The sequence below is a fragment of the Schistocerca gregaria genome, chromosome 1 (genome assembly GCF_023897955.1).
Source record: "Schistocerca gregaria isolate iqSchGreg1 chromosome 1, iqSchGreg1.2, whole genome shotgun sequence".
Classification (NCBI taxonomy): domain Eukaryota; kingdom Metazoa; phylum Arthropoda; class Insecta; order Orthoptera; family Acrididae; genus Schistocerca; species Schistocerca gregaria.
In genome coordinates this window covers 503,379,106-503,394,847 of record NC_064920.1, presented here as the reverse complement: position 1 = coordinate 503,394,847, position 15,742 = coordinate 503,379,106, and the positions used below count along the sequence as shown (strand labels likewise).

The 15,742-nt window shown below is 38.9% G+C and overlaps 1 protein-coding gene across 3 annotated transcripts in view; it reads left to right on the top strand.

Annotated features, from left to right (window-relative positions):
* LOC126354214 (zinc finger CCHC-type and RNA-binding motif-containing protein 1-like) overlaps positions 1 to 15,742 on the top strand; it is a 93,622-nt gene that overhangs the window by 3,527 nt on the left and 74,353 nt on the right. Inside the window, exon 1 of one of the 3 annotated variants that reach the window (XM_050003703.1) lies at positions 7,802 to 7,891. The exons of the other annotated variants lie outside the window; for them this stretch is intronic. The gene's annotated coding sequence lies outside the window, so the exon portion shown is untranslated. Of the gene's footprint in view, positions 1 to 7,801; positions 7,892 to 15,742 lie in introns of those variants that run through there. 3 annotated transcript variants of the gene reach the window in all.

Genomic DNA, 15,742 nt, shown 5'->3' with positions numbered 1-15,742 from the left:
CTCAAAGCTACCCATTCTTCTTCTACTGTATTTCTTTCCTCCATTCCTGTCAATTGTTCCCTTATGCTCCCCCTGAAACACTCTACAACCTCTGGTTCTTTCCGTTTATCCAGGTCCCATCTCCTTAAATTAGCACCTTTTTGTAGTTTCTTCAGTTTTAATCTACAGTTCATAACCATTAGATTGTGGTCAGAGTCCACATCTGCCTCTGGAAATGTCTTACAATTTAAAACCTGATTCCTAAATCTCTGTCTTACCATTATATAATCTATTTGATACCTTTTAGTATCTCCAGGATTCTTCCATGTATACAACCTTCTTTTATGATTCTTGAACCAACTATTAGCTATGATTAAGTTATGCTCTGTGCAAAATTCTGCCAGTCGGCTTCCTCTTTCATTTCTTCCCCCCAATCCATATTCACCTACTATGTTTCTTTCTCTCCCTTTTCCTACTGACGATTTCCAGTCACCCATGACTATTAAATTTTCGTTTCCCTTCACTACCTCCATAATTTCTTTTATCTCATCATACATTTCCTCAATTTCTTCATCATCTGCAGAGCTAGTTGGTATATAAACTTGTACTACTGTAGTAGGCGTGGGCTTTGTATCTATCTTGGCCACAATAATGCGTTCACTATACTGTTTGTAGTAGCTTAACCGCACTCCTATTGTTTTATTCATTATTAAACCTAGTCCTGCATTACCCCTATTTGATTTTGTATTTATAACCCTGTATTCACCTGACCAGAAGTCTTGTTCCTCCTGCCACCGAACTTCACTAATTCCCACTATATCTATCTTTAACCTATCCATTTCCCTTTTTAAATTTTCTAACCTACCTGCCCGATTAAGGGATCTGACATTCCATGCTCCGATCCGTAGAACGCCAGTTTTCTTTCTCCTGATAATGACGTCCTCTTGAGTAGTCCCCACCCGGAGATCCGAATGGGGGACTATTTTACCTCTGGAATATTTTACCCAAGAGGATGCCATCATCATTTAATCATACAGTAAAGCTGCATGCCCTCGTGAAAAATTACGGTTGTAGTTTCCCCTTGCTTTCAGCCGTTTGCAGTACCAGCACAGCATGGCCGTTTTGGTTAATGTTACAAGGCCAGATCAGTCAATCATCCAGACTGTTGCCCCTGCAACTACTGAAAAGGCTGCTGCCCCTCTTCAGGAATCACACGTTTGTCTGGCCTCTCAACAGATACCCCTCCATTGTGGTTGCACCTACGGTACGGCCATCTGTATCGCTGAGGCACACAAGCCTCCCCACCAACGGCAAGGTCCATGATTCACGGCGGGGGGGGGGGGGGGGGGGGTCTGTACATAGGTTCAGTTATTTGGTATCCCTCCGAGTCCCCTCCCCTCAAACACACACATACACATAATGTTGACTATAAGAATGTAAAGCTATCATGTGATGGGTACCAAAAGTACTCTCATTTAAACATTGTGATGTAACATTCACAATATGTATATATCGATGAAAATCGTAAATCCTTGCAAGTTAAAAATAAACGTGCTCTACGCACAACTGAATATAATAAATGTTACATGTCGCCAGGAGCTAAATTCACTTCCCAGTCATTAATTTGCAGAGAGGGTGAAAATCTGATATTATAATTCATAGCATTGCTAGAATTTCAACTGAGATTTATTATTAGCAACCATTGTAGTAACTGGTAAGAGGTGCATTCATATCAGATTTTCTGGGGGTATTCTGACAGAACATTTCTGATTACTTGTTAAAATGTTCCCCTCCAATTCATGAGTTTTTGGTTTGATACAGCAATGGGCTGAGTAGTTCTGTCATGTGGAGTGGGCAATGGGAGAAAGGAAATGGGAACATGAGGCTTAGACAAGGGTGGCTGACAGCCGGGAGGAAGGGGCAACAGGTGCATGAGATAGGCAGGCACGTGGAGTTCTGTGCAGGGCACAATGATGTGGAGGACCTGATTGGTAAAAAAACATAAAAAAGATAGACTGTGGAGAGGAGTGTGTGAGTGCTGCATAACTGACATTAGGATCATGGAGCAGGAGAGGATTTGGGAGTGAGACAAAGGTTAGTGGAAATCGGGGCTCGGAGTATTATTTGATCTAAGAATGACTTGCAAGGATAATTCCCACCTGTGTAACTAAGAGAATCTGCTAGTGGGAGGCAGGATGGGGTTTGCATGGAGTTCGAAACAATCACAAAAATTGAGAATGCTGTGATTCACAGAATGTTCAGCTACTAGGTGGTTAACCCTATTTTTGGCCTGTTTGGCAGTGCTTGTTCATTCAAGTGGACAGCTTGATGATGATTATGCCCATATAAAATGGCATGCAGAAGTTATTCTACTATAGTATATGATGACTGATTCCTACATGGCTTTGTCTGTGATTGGGTAGGATATGCCTGTGATGGAATAAAAAAGGAGCTGCAGTCGGTTCTTGGGGTAGTCAGAAGGTCAGAAGATGTAATGTTATTTGAGCAGTGTTCACCTGCCCAAGAATAGACACCAAGTCATGGACTATACATACCCCAAGATTAGTCACTCCCCCCCCCCAACGACATAGTTTTTGATGTGTATTAAAACTTCTGATGTTTCTTCTGCTGTTGCAGATCCCAGGCACCACTGGCCACTATGTAAGCAGCACTACTGCAGGCAGTCTGCTTCACATGCAACCAAATGAAAATTAGTATCAGATCTATCCGGCAATAAGCATTTGACAACCTTTCCTGTTTCATCTGTCACTCACTCAAAAGATAGCAGTGTCATTTCGTGTAAGGTGAAACTTTTTTTAAAAGTCTTCAACCCTTCCTGTTTCTTTGTTTATTTGCAAAGCTCACATTGTGAAGCATCTGCTGTATACAGTAGGTTTTTTTTTTCTTTTTTTAATTTTTTTTTACGTTAATACCGCAGAGCAAATGGTTTTATCCATAACCATGGAATGACCCAGTATATGCCAGGATGACCGTGCAGTAACCACTAATCATAAGTACTCATCTTGATGATGGCTGCCTATAGTAGCTGCTAAAATGGCAGTTGTTTTATCAGGTGATGTAGTCACACTCCACAGAAGTATTGAAATTGATTGTGGCCACAAAAGCCTATGTATCTATATTAGTCACTTCATTTAGACATAAGATTTCAAATTCCAACCTCTTTGCCTTTGATATGTTTAAACTTATAGTCTCTCTCTCTCTCTCTCTCTCTCTCTCTCTCTCTCTCTCTCTCTCTCTCTCTCTCTCTCTCTCTCTCTAGCCAAGGCTAATAGTAGCCAGTGTGTTAAAAAGACTGCGAAGTTTCTTCTGCCAGGGGAAAGACATGGTAGTACAGAACACCCTGGGAGTGAATTCAAACTATTTGTATGTCCTTGGGCCAGAGGTCACAAAAGTTTTTCACAGTGGCCCTGGTAACTGACAAAATGAGGAGTGTGGTTTGCATCATCATTCTGTACAATGCTTGCAAACCAGAATGAAAGCCCTGGGGGGAAAAAGATGGAAAAACTAAGTTAAGAGCTCTGTATTATTCATGGCTGAATGGCGCACAATGCACAAAAAACAGGGACAGTCAACATATTGATTTATTAAAAAGTTGTAATAGAAGGCAACATTAGCAAAAAGATAGTCACATCAGACCTAGTGTGCAAACATGTAAATCTATAAAACTAAACAGTAAAAAACGTTAGTGAGATAAGTGACACTGAAGGGTGGCTTTCAATATTTCATCAATGATTGTTTTGATATTGCTGCATCTAATATTTAATAAAGGAATTGCTTTCATCAGTTGATCTCGGTCAATGTTCTGACTTCATATACTTCATTTTTGAAAATGTTTGTTCACAGACATAAGTTGTTCCAAATTCTGTTGCCTTACCAGTGACCAGTATCAAATTCTTCAGTTTGGCAAACTCAACATCTAGTAAGAAACAGTTGAATTTAAAAAGTTTTCTTTCAACAAGCCATTTGTTTGCAAATCAGTGAGCACCAACTGTAGTTTAACTGCCAAACATTTAAGATTACAATCAGACAGATTCTTGAACAGAAGAATGTCACACACTTCTGTTAAGATCTGAACTTCTCTCCACTTCTTCAAGCCACGAGTAATTTTTTGGAAAAATCAAGGTTGACATCCTCAGAATTATTTGAAACATTGAAAATGAGAAAGTTTTCTCCTTCAAACAATCCTTTAATGATGCTGTAAAGGTTACAGATGAAATTATCCCTATCGAAAGTTTCCAAGTTCATTTCATTTTATTCATGTGGCATGTGATGTCAGCCAAAAATTGCAACTTCGACAGCCAGGTAGGATATAAGAGCTGTGGATCAGCCCCGTCTTTTTTTAGTGAGAACAATATCTATGTTTTTTTTTGGGGGGGGGGGGGGTGCGGCTTGTAAAATGAAACAAGAGTTTACCGCAGCTGAACTACCTCACTGCTGGGTGATAAATTGCAGAATTCAGAATTAATTTCTTCAATAAAAGCCTGGAGGTGACAGTGATGAAACGCATATTTACAAACAAAGTACACACCAGAAAAACTGATTTCAGTACACAAGACATATCTAAGTCTTTCCCACAGAGCGTGTTCTGATGCATGATGCAGTGTTTGAACAGAGCAAGTGGAATTTACAAATCTTCCAAATGAGTCCTCAGCTACCCCACCAGACCCTTCCTCACACCACCCACATTTTTTACTCCAACAGCTTTAACACCTCAAAGGTCATTCTGTTGAAGCAAAATTTTTGTGCCTCCATGAAAATTTCTTGCCCAGTTTCATGCATGCTTCAGACAGATACAAACTCATCTGTTATCTGAAAGTCTAAATCGATACCACAAATGAACACGACTTGTTGTGAAATACTCGAGTGATCAGTAGACTAGCGCAAGAGAATACCACAAGAAGTTCCTAGTGTTCTCGTGTAGCTGTAGCATTATTTTCTCTCCAGTTATTCTGTTCTGTGCACAGCTGAACTTGCTGTAAGGCTTTCTGAGAACACATATCTCTGGTGTTTCCACCACATGCTCTTTGATAAGGTTGCCATCAGCAAATGGTTTTTCCCATTCTGTTATTTTGTGCACTATTTTGTAACTCACACCAGTGACGGATTCATTCCTAAAAATGAAAAATACATTGAATTATAAACATAGTTAAAGTCTTGGGAGGGTGAAAAATAAGCAGATGTTACAACAAACAAGAAAATCTAGGTACAATAATTTAAAATCGAACATAAGAAGTGTAAGGCACGTAGGAACTTGGAGGTCTCCACACACATAAAGATCTAGTTTCTAAAAATACTATTTAAACTTAAATTTTATCACATCACCTCATGTACTGCCAGTGTGGCCAGACGAATTGACATCGTGAACTACATCTTGCGCACAAGCCCTAGTTTAGTGATAACTACCTTAGACCATTCAGCACAACAGTATTGGATATGAATGAGATTTTCAATCTGCAGCAGAGTGTGTGCTGATATGAAACTTCCTGGCAGATTAAAACTGTGTGCCTGACCGAGACTCGAACTCGGGACCTTTGCCTTTCGCAGGCAAGTGCTCTACCATCTGAGCTACCGAAGCACGACTCTCACCCTGTCCCACAGCTTTACTTCTGCCAGTATTTCGTCTCCTACCTTCCAAACTTTACAGAAGCTCTCCTGCGAACCTTGCAGTACTAGCACTCATGAAAGAAAGGATACTGCGGAGACATGGCTTAGCCACAGCCTGGGGGATGTTTCCAGAATGAGATTTTCACTCTGCAGCGGAGTGTGCGCTGATATATCAGTGCACACTCCGCTGCAGAGCCCAGGCTGTGGCTAAGCCATGTCTCCGCAGTGCCCTTTCTTTTTAGAAGTGCTAGTTCTGCAAGGTTCGCAGGAGAGCTTCTGTAAAGTTTGGAAGGTAGGAGACGAGATACTGGCAGAAGTGAAGCTGTGGGACCGGGCGTGAGTCGTGCTACTGTAGCTCAGATGGTAGAGCACTTGCCCGCGAAAGGCAAAGGTCCCGAGTTCGAGTCTCGGTCAGGCACACAGTTTTAATCTTCCAGGAAGTTTTCAGTATTGGATATGTTAGAAATAATATAAACATGTATGAAATACATACAATGTAGGGTAGGATCAGGTAAGGATAGGGTAGGAAGTTATCTTGGTTGTATCAACTATTCTTAGATTTACCTTAGCAGCATAAGAAAACCTAAGTCAGGATGGCGGGAGAGTGTATGAACCCTGTTCCTTCTGATTGGGAGACTGATGGGTTAACACTGGCTTAGCCACTTGGCTCAGTACAAGGTTGGAAAGCAAACCATATGAAATCAATAATATTACTAAAACATGAAATTTTGATAGGATGCACTTTTGAAACATTGAAAACAGATGAACATTTTATGTAACACTGCTGAAAAGTGTAACATTTTGATACCTGACAACCCTATATCCCTCACAACGAACCTTGCAACCAATCCCTTCTCTTGTAACACTGCTGAAAAGTGTAACATTTGAATACCTGGCAACACTATATCCATCACAACTAACCTTGCAACCAATCCCTTCTCTGAAGAGGTATATTGCAATGGATCTGGAACAGATAAAGCAGGAAACCAACAGCAGAAACATTCTTGTGCAAAGATAAACACAGCGTAAATGGTACATCTGATAACAAGGGGTATTTGTATCTTGTCACAGAGCTTGGCTAGGGCTCACTGCAAGCCCCTATTTAAAAAGTTGTGTTTGCTTACTGTACCCTTCTTGTACATATACAAATATTGTGTTGATGACAAGAGCTAGATATGGTAAGCTGCTAACCAACTCTTGTTATCACAGTTATAATACTCATAACTATGAGTCCCTCCATATAGAACAAATTAGAATGACCTATCCTGAAAAGTATCTGTGCCATGTTAGTGCCGTTCTTTATAATCATGGGCAACATACTTGTTGAGAAATGCCATGATACATACCTCATGGTGGTTTGCAGAGTATGGATGTAGAAGTGTTTCTACAATGTAAATGAATATTTTAGCTTATAGGGTTAATAGGGCCTCATTCATTGTTGGGTTCTTTTGATTGTGTTAATGGATGTACCATCTGTACTGTGTCTTTTCTTTGCAAAGATTGTTTCTTCTGTTGCTTTTTTGTTTCAGATGCAGTGTAATACATCTCTGTTGGGAAGGGATCTGGTGCTAGCCTCATTGTGATTATGATAGTGTTGGCAGGTTTTTGTGTTTATGTACATTACACCTTTAAGCAGGAAGAAGAGAATAGATACTTTCGAAATGTGGTGCTACAGAAAGATGCCGAAGATTAGATGGATAGATCAGGTAACTAATGAGGAGGTACTGCAAAGAATTGGGGAGAAGAGGAATTTGTGGCACATCTTGATTAGAAGAAGGTATCAGTTGGTAGGCCAAGTTCTGAGGCATCAAGGGATCACCAATTTAGTATTGGAGGGCAATGTGGAGGGGCAAAATCGTAGAGGGAGACCAAGAGGTGAATACAGTAAGCAGATTCAGAAGGATGTAGCTTGCAGTAGGTACTTGGAGATGAAGAAGTGTGCACAGGATAGGGTAGCATGGAGAGCTGCATCAAACCAGATTCTGGACTGAAGACCACAACAACAACATAATCTGTTTGTGTGTTTTATTATTTGAGCAGTGTTTTAAATAAAAAGTTTCATGATTTACCTACATCATTTATTAATTTAATGTGCATTTTGTACTTTTCTGCAGTGTTATGTAATTTGTTCATGTGTTCTCATTTCTTTAGTTGTGTTTTTATTTTCAAAATTTCTTATTCATTGATTTCCTTGCAGGCACAGGTGCAGTCACAATGTAAATGATGTATGAGGTGCATCCAGAAAGTAAATTTTGATCACCAACAAAGAAAACAAATAAATCATTAGGTAAGACATTTATTGGAACAACTACATAGATTCATTGACTACTCTCACCATCACTGTTGCACTTACCACAATGGTGCACCACCAGTTGTATACTCATGTCGTAGAAGTCTGACACCAAAGTCTGAAGCCACGAAGTCACTTCAGTGTGGAGCCCAGCATTGTCATAACTTTTTCCTGTCAGAAAACACTTTATGACATGAAAGAGATGAAAGTCACTTGGAGCTAGGTCAGGGCTGTAGGGTGAATGGTCGAAGATCACCCATCTAAACTGATTCAGTACATTTCGTGTGATGTTAACTGTATGCGATCTTGCATTGTCATGCACAAGTGTATTGATTGTAGTCAAATCCCATGTGTTTTGTTCTGGATCCCCATCCTCAGATTTTGCAATGTCTGACAATACCGATCAGCATTTAAGGTCTCTCCTTGGAGTAAAAATTTACGGAGGAGGACACCATGTCGATCCCAGAAGGCAGTGCACATGGATTTTTTTGACAAAGGACTTTCTTTGTCTGTTTGACTTTGGTCTTAACGGGTGAGCTATTATGCCACCAGTGCACGGATTGTTGTTTTACGTCTGGTGTGGCATGTGACACCTGTGTTTCATCCCCAATGAGAAATTCATAACTTTTCTCTGGATACTGCTGTAGGAATGTCAATGCAGCAGCCAGACATTTGATTTTGTGTTCTTTTGTCAGTTGCCTTGGCACCCAGCTTGCACACAGTTTACGAAAATCAAGCCACCAGGAGACAGTTTCGTGCACCGATGAGTGAGACATGTGGGAGTGGATTGAGAAGAGTGTTCTGAAATTGTGAAATACCAGTTCTGCAAAATTGCATGCCGCATGGGTACTATCAGTTCTGGTGTCACCAGGGATGGTCAGCCGCTACGGACTTTGTCGTGAATGTTGATTCATCCTTCAGCAAATTTCCGCACCATCATTTGACCTTACTGGTGCTCATAATGTCGAGTCCACACATGTGGCGAATTGGCTATGTATCTCTGCTGTAGATTGCTTCTGAGCATGCAAAAATAATATAACTGCATGTACCTCACTGTTGGCAGGAGACAACTTCAGAGCAGCCATTTTATCCTAGCAGTGTGTAGTAACCATTGTTATCACAAAACTGAAACTGAAACTGAAGTGCATTATTCCTCCATACCTGCTCTCTTCTCTTGTGTATGCACATTCCCATCTGACAACTCGTGCCATCTCTGGACGTGATCAGAACTTACTTTCTGGATGCACCTTGTATTTTGCTCTTCCCCTTCCAATCAAGTTCCAAGCGATGTAGCTACTGTGGTCGTAATGTACTGGTCTTGCGTTCAAGACGACTGGGGTTTATTTCCTGCCCGACCATCCTGACTTGCATTTTCCATTACGTCCTCTTGTCACTAAAGTTAAATGGTTCCTTTGATTAGCCCTTGACTGACTTCCTGCTCTAGCCTCAACTTATCCTATCCTATTATGTGTTTTATATGTATATATTGGTTCTCTTATGTTTCTGACATGTCCAATCTATTGTACTAAATAGTCTATGGATGAATAAATAAATAAATATTTGTTTACTCTCTAGAAACACTTCACAACAAGAAATTATTTTAATTCTGCTATAAAAGCCATTCTATTCTCCAACCTCGTTATGTATGTTAGCAATACATTGTAAAGAATGACACCAAAGTGGCTCATATGTTTGAGTATGAGTTTTTTCTTGCTCTGTATGGAGGGACCCACAAGTGTGTGTTATAACCTTGATAATTGCTGTCAGTTTGCAGGTCTCCAAGATTAGCTTGTCATTAACACACATTGGTTTATGTAAAGGGAGGGTAAACCACACATGAATTTTTAATAATGGCTTACAGAGAGCCCATGTAGAACTGTGCTAAAAGATTTGAATAGCCCTTTTCTGTAGTGTAAAAATTACATTAATTGTGCATTAGTTTTATGCCAAAAAACTATTTCATAAGCTACAAGGCACTGGAAATAACTAAAGATAAGACATTGTAGCAGCTCCTGATAAGTATACTTAAGAAATGGTTCTCCGAGCAGACAATACAAAATTTAATGTCTGGGAGAGTTTTGTTACATGGTCTTGCCAACTTATCTTGATCAGCATACATTCCAAAAAGTTTCATGTGTTGTATCCTCTCTATATCTTTTTTGTCCAGCACCAGTTGGAGATCGTGGTTTTGATTCTTTCTACAAATTTAATGTAGTTTGCTTTATTCACTTAAATGTCAGCCTATTGGCAGGGAGCTACCAATGTAAGGACTTTAGGACTTGATATGTTGTTGGTGAGAGAGATTCCTTAACATCACTCGCTATTAAACTAGTACATCCTGAAACAACATGATCTTAGGTATGATTTCTGAACTCTAGATGTCATTTAGTGTCTCTACAGACTGATTCAAAAAATGCTACACATGGACTCCCACTCAGTGTATTGTCCAGATGCTTAAAGACATACTTGACATCAGTGCTGCATTGAATGGTACATCCTCTCAAAGATACTTGATCTATCTTGAAGATATACTGCTGCCACAATGATCCTGCACACTATATCCTCTGATGATGTAACAGGTGTTGCAAACACAAGGTCATTCAGATATCCCCACTGGAAAAATTTGACTGGGGACATATTGGATCATCGCGGTGGCCCTACTAAAGGCCCACTGTGACTATTCCAGTAGCTGGGGAAGGTTGCCTGCAGATGTGTCCTCACTTGTCTGCTGAAATTTGCAGGAGCTCCAACATGCTGAAATTGCAGCAAATAGGCATTGGAACGTCATTCAGCATGTCCAGCAGCTCTCATGCAGGAATACAATAATGTGCAACCATCCAGTCAGTTCGGGAGTATGTACAGCCCAATTAAACAGTCTGCAACATGTCAGTCCACACGTGACCGTAGTGGCCTCTATTGGCGTGTGCGACCTCCAGTTCGTATATGATTACTGGTCTTTGTGGTATCTGATGTACCGTATCAGTTTGTAAACATTTTTTAAAATCACAATGTATAAATAAGAAACAGAAAGGAGTCTGTGGTACACGTATTTTGACTTACTTTGCATCAGATACTAATCTGATTTTATGATTAAAATGAGCTGATGTGAGTCTACAATCAGTGATCTGTTTTGCAAATACGATTGAAACCGATTGTTTAATACCCCATTTATCCCCATTAGTTTCAATTTATCCCAAATAATTTCATGACTGACACTATCAGAAGTTTTAGAAATGTCTAAATTAGCTTCTACAATACTATTGTTGCTATTTAGGTTTCCAGTTATTTCATCTGTGTAATCCAGTGTTACTGTTTCTGTACTTCTTCCTGTTTGAAAGCCATGTTGATTACTGCTCAGTAGCTCATGGCCATTTGTACTTTGTTACATCATTAATCTCTTCAAGTAATTGAATGTTGAGAATGTTGATATGGGTTGTTAATATTCAGCTTTAGCCTATAGCTACTCTTGAATAAAGGCACTATATTCAACATTTTTAATGTGTGTGATGTGAAGCAGTATGGATTATAAGTATCACTAGTATTTCACCTACATCTGCTGACATTCTGTGTTTGAGGCTTTTTGTAACTAACTTCATGTTGTAAGCCAGTGTAAGATTTTTAAATTTATCTTGATATATGTGAAATTTAAGCTTAGTGATTGGAAAGCATTAATAAAGTAATCGTCTATGTAATTTGGCAGATCTTTTTTGCCAAGCGTAATTTCCTACTCTTCATATCTCTTCCCTGTTTTACTTTTTGACAATTTCCTGTATTACCTTTCAGTATAGTTCTGTATATGACTTTACGTATTCTATAAACTATTGATCTGCCATTTTTACTATTGGGGTAACTCTTCCCATTTTAAAAGAATATTTTTGGCTCAGAAATGGGCAGTTCAGGCAATAAGTGGTGTAAGTTCACGAACCTCTTGTCGATGCCTGTTCACGAGTCTGGGTATTTTGATAATGGCCTCTCAATATATATATATTCCTTACTGTCATTTTTTGTTAGCAATATTAGCTTATTACCAGAGAATAAGCAGCTTTCACTCAGTTAATACTTGGCAGAAATCAAATCTGCATTTGGATCGGACTTCCTTAACTCTTGTGCAGAATTGTGTGCAGTATACTGCTGCATCAGTTTTCAATAAGCTACCACTCTAATTCAAAAATCTTAGCAGTAATCCACGGGCTTTCAAATCGAAACTGAAGAGTTTCCTCATAGGTCACTTCTTCTATTCTGTCAAGGAGTTCCTTGAAAAATTAAACTGATTCTTGTTGTACTGTTGATTGCCTTTACTTAAGCTTGTGGACTGACTTTTTTTCAGGTTCATAAACGTTTATTTTTATCTGTAATTACTTTTATGTTGTAATTCCATGTACTGACATGCTCCATGACCTTGGAGATTTGCTCCTCAATTTGGTACTACAGAACTTGATGTGTAAATAAAAATAAAAAATAAAGTGAAGCTTTTCATTTAAGAGGTGAGCCTTTTTACAGTTATACAGGAAGTATTAATGTCAGGTGTCGTCCAGGTACTAGATTTTGTGTTCCAACATGAATGGACTCGGATCAGTTTCTTCAGAAAACACATTTGAAAATTATGAATGCTAAAGAGAAAACATTGTAAGCATTGTTTGTATCTGATTGTGAAAGCACTTCTAACCAGGATTCATTTCAAAGATTATCTACAAAACTAGCACAGCCTTCTGCAGAGAAATTTCATGTATAAGCAAGAAGTAGACCTACATCCCTTTTGGCATACAGGTATAGTTTGAACAGTAAAGCATGTGTGTTATCGTCAGATAGCCCTGAATGTGTATCAATAATTTCTACCTCTGTTTATAAGAGGTAACGTGTTGAAGCTGTGCAATACACTAAGAAATAGCTTATTTGATGTGTAATCATTCACAATGTTAATATTAAAGTCCCCAAAGGCAATTATAATGGATTTTCAATAAACATAATATCTAGCAGATACTCTAATGTATTAATGAAAGTGTGTATGTCCCAAAAGGTGATTTCACTATTACTATAGTTATTACATTGCCCAGCTCACCAGCTTCAAAATGCATTCCAGTCTCCGATGCTTCTGCAGTTATTATTTTTAAGTAGAGTTCAGGGCTCAGTTATTTAGGTTTTCCGAGGAGATATCTAGATAAAGAATATCATGTAATGATTATTGACAGCGTCAGAAGCACTTAGGAATAAACCTCAACTACTCAGTGGAGGGTGACACCAGGTGCAGCACTTGCAATTCTCCTCACACAAGTATAAAGTTTGTGCCAATCTTTGAGGGATGCAACACAAACCCTGGATGAAGTGTTCTGCTAAACATGTTACTGCAAAGCTTCAGTAACCACTCTAAAAGTATGGGGCTGTCAGTCTCTCCTACTATTACAACAAGTGTGGCATGTTCTACATCTGATTGTTTCTGTTAAAGAAGTTGCTTGCACAGATAATTTCCAGAAGAATTTATTGGAACTGTAAAGGCTTCTCAGGAAAAAAAAAAAAAAACCCTCACAAACTCGGTTCCTGGCTTCATCAGCATGTTTTGTGAATTTGTCAAGTCATTTTTAGGGGAAACATTGAACCCTGTGTGCTTTATTGATTAGGCCACTCCTGGGCTCGATCTGCAAAAATTGTTTGCTTGAATCACCAGACAATTCTTAAGAAAACTGTGAGATTTGCTGATGACAAAAGTATACTGATAAAGGCCCAATATGTTTCTGTTTAGCAATAGAAGCTAAGAGAATTTTTGAATGGCTAAAAACTCAACCCTCAAACTTAAAAAGACTGATATTATGCAATTGCAAACAATTAGAAATGTCTTATTAGTAACAGAAATAGAGATCAGTGGGTACACTCAATGTGTGTGTAGACATCTGATGCCACTTACCTCTGTGAACCTACCAAGGACTGTTGAATTCATGCCATACAGAATTACTACTATGTTGTGTTTCAAATTGAGATCAACATGGTATTTAAGCAGTTGGTCATAATGTTTTGGCTCATCAGCGTATATAATGTCACCTGAAAATAATTCCCTTAATTATCTGTGTGGGTTGCTTAGCACTAATCATAATTTATTGTTGATATACTTTACAGATGTCTCTGTATCTCTATCTGTTATTGTCTAATTGGATAGATAAAAAAATCTACTCATCAGCACCAGCAGAACACACAGGTAAAAGGAGGTTATAATTAGGCAAGCTTTCAGAGCCAGTGGCTCCTTCTTCTGGCAGAAGACTTATATGGGAAAGAAGAGGGGTGAAGAAAAAGGACTGGACAGGTCTAGGAAAAGGGATAGTACATTCTGGAAAAGTCACCCAGAGTACAGGTCCAGGCATACAATATCCTGTTGCAGAGCGTGCTCGCACGCTCTGCAACATGACAATCATGACCTCGGCACCTGTTTCACAACAGATGCCATCTGGATTCTTCCCCCAGACGCCAGTTTCTTGGTATTTCACAGGTGGGAATTGGCACTACCACATGTCCTTGGTTCTCACCACCCACATTGCCTTAATTTGTGTTAATTTCTTCTGTCTCAGCCATTCTACATAGTAACTACTCCTTTCTTCACTCTTGGTTTAGTTTTCTACATCTTTCATTTTCTTTTCTGTCTATTTTTTGCTGTCCCCCTCCCTCTCTGTCAGATATGATACATGTAGCTTTTCACTATTATTTACTTGTACATGATTCTTTAGAAGTATCTCTGTATTGCATATTACCCTGTCTTCCTTCTATTAGTTCTCACATTTTTAGACATTATTCAATGTAGTCCCAACAATCAGTCTTTCCTTCTCGTTCCTTCCGGTAAGTCTCCCCTGATCTGCAATTCGTGGTAACTTTCTCAGAATCTACCCATTTTCTTAGACCTCTCCAGTCCTTTTCCTTTACCCCTCCCTCCCTGATCAAGCCTTCTGCCTGAAGAAGGAGCCAATGGCTCCAAAAGCTTGCCTAATTATAACCTTATTTTATGTGTGTTTTCTGCCACCGCTTGGTGAGTAACCATTTTTTATATCTATCCAATTACATCTATCTCTTATTGTGTCTTAATTACTTCCTTTTATTTAGTGCAAAAGAATACCTTCAGTAAAATTCTTGAATATGGATAGAACTTTGTAACCTTTTGATTTTGAGAATTTGATGTATGCTTCTCCTTATTTCACAAGTCCGCATGCATTTCAAATAGCGAATTGAAAAATAGTCTCATCATCCAGCCTACCACCACCCAGCATCCCTGTTGCTGTGAGAAATTGCTGTGATTGTTGAATATTGGATTTTTGATCATGATGTTGGCTCATTGCATTTGTTTCCACAGCTGATCATTCTTTTTGCTTCCCTTTTCCCCAAACACCTAGTGGTATATTTCTTGAACTGAATTCCCAGAAATTTGCCTTACAACCTGTTGCTCTTTCTAATTGAATGACCTTCCCAAAAGGAAAGATCAGTCAAGATAGTAAACATTTCAATTTTTAAAAAAAATAATTACCATTGGTGATCGAAGGAGAAACACAACTAAACAGTTTTACAGTTTTAATAATTTCAAATTTAATATTTCTTCTCCATGGATTTTAATACCTACTCCGAATATTTCTTTTGTTTCCTTTACTGCTTGCTCAATATACAGATAGTGAAGGGAGACAAAAATTTAATAGTTATGGGGAACTGGAATTCGATAGTAAGAAAAGGAAGAATAGAAAAAGTAAGCAGGGGAATAGGGATTGGGGTAAGGAATGAAAGACGAAGCTGCCTGGTAGAATTTTGACAGAAGATAACTTAATCATAGCTAACACTTGGTTCAAGAATCATGAAAGAAGGTTGTATACATGGAAGAGGCCT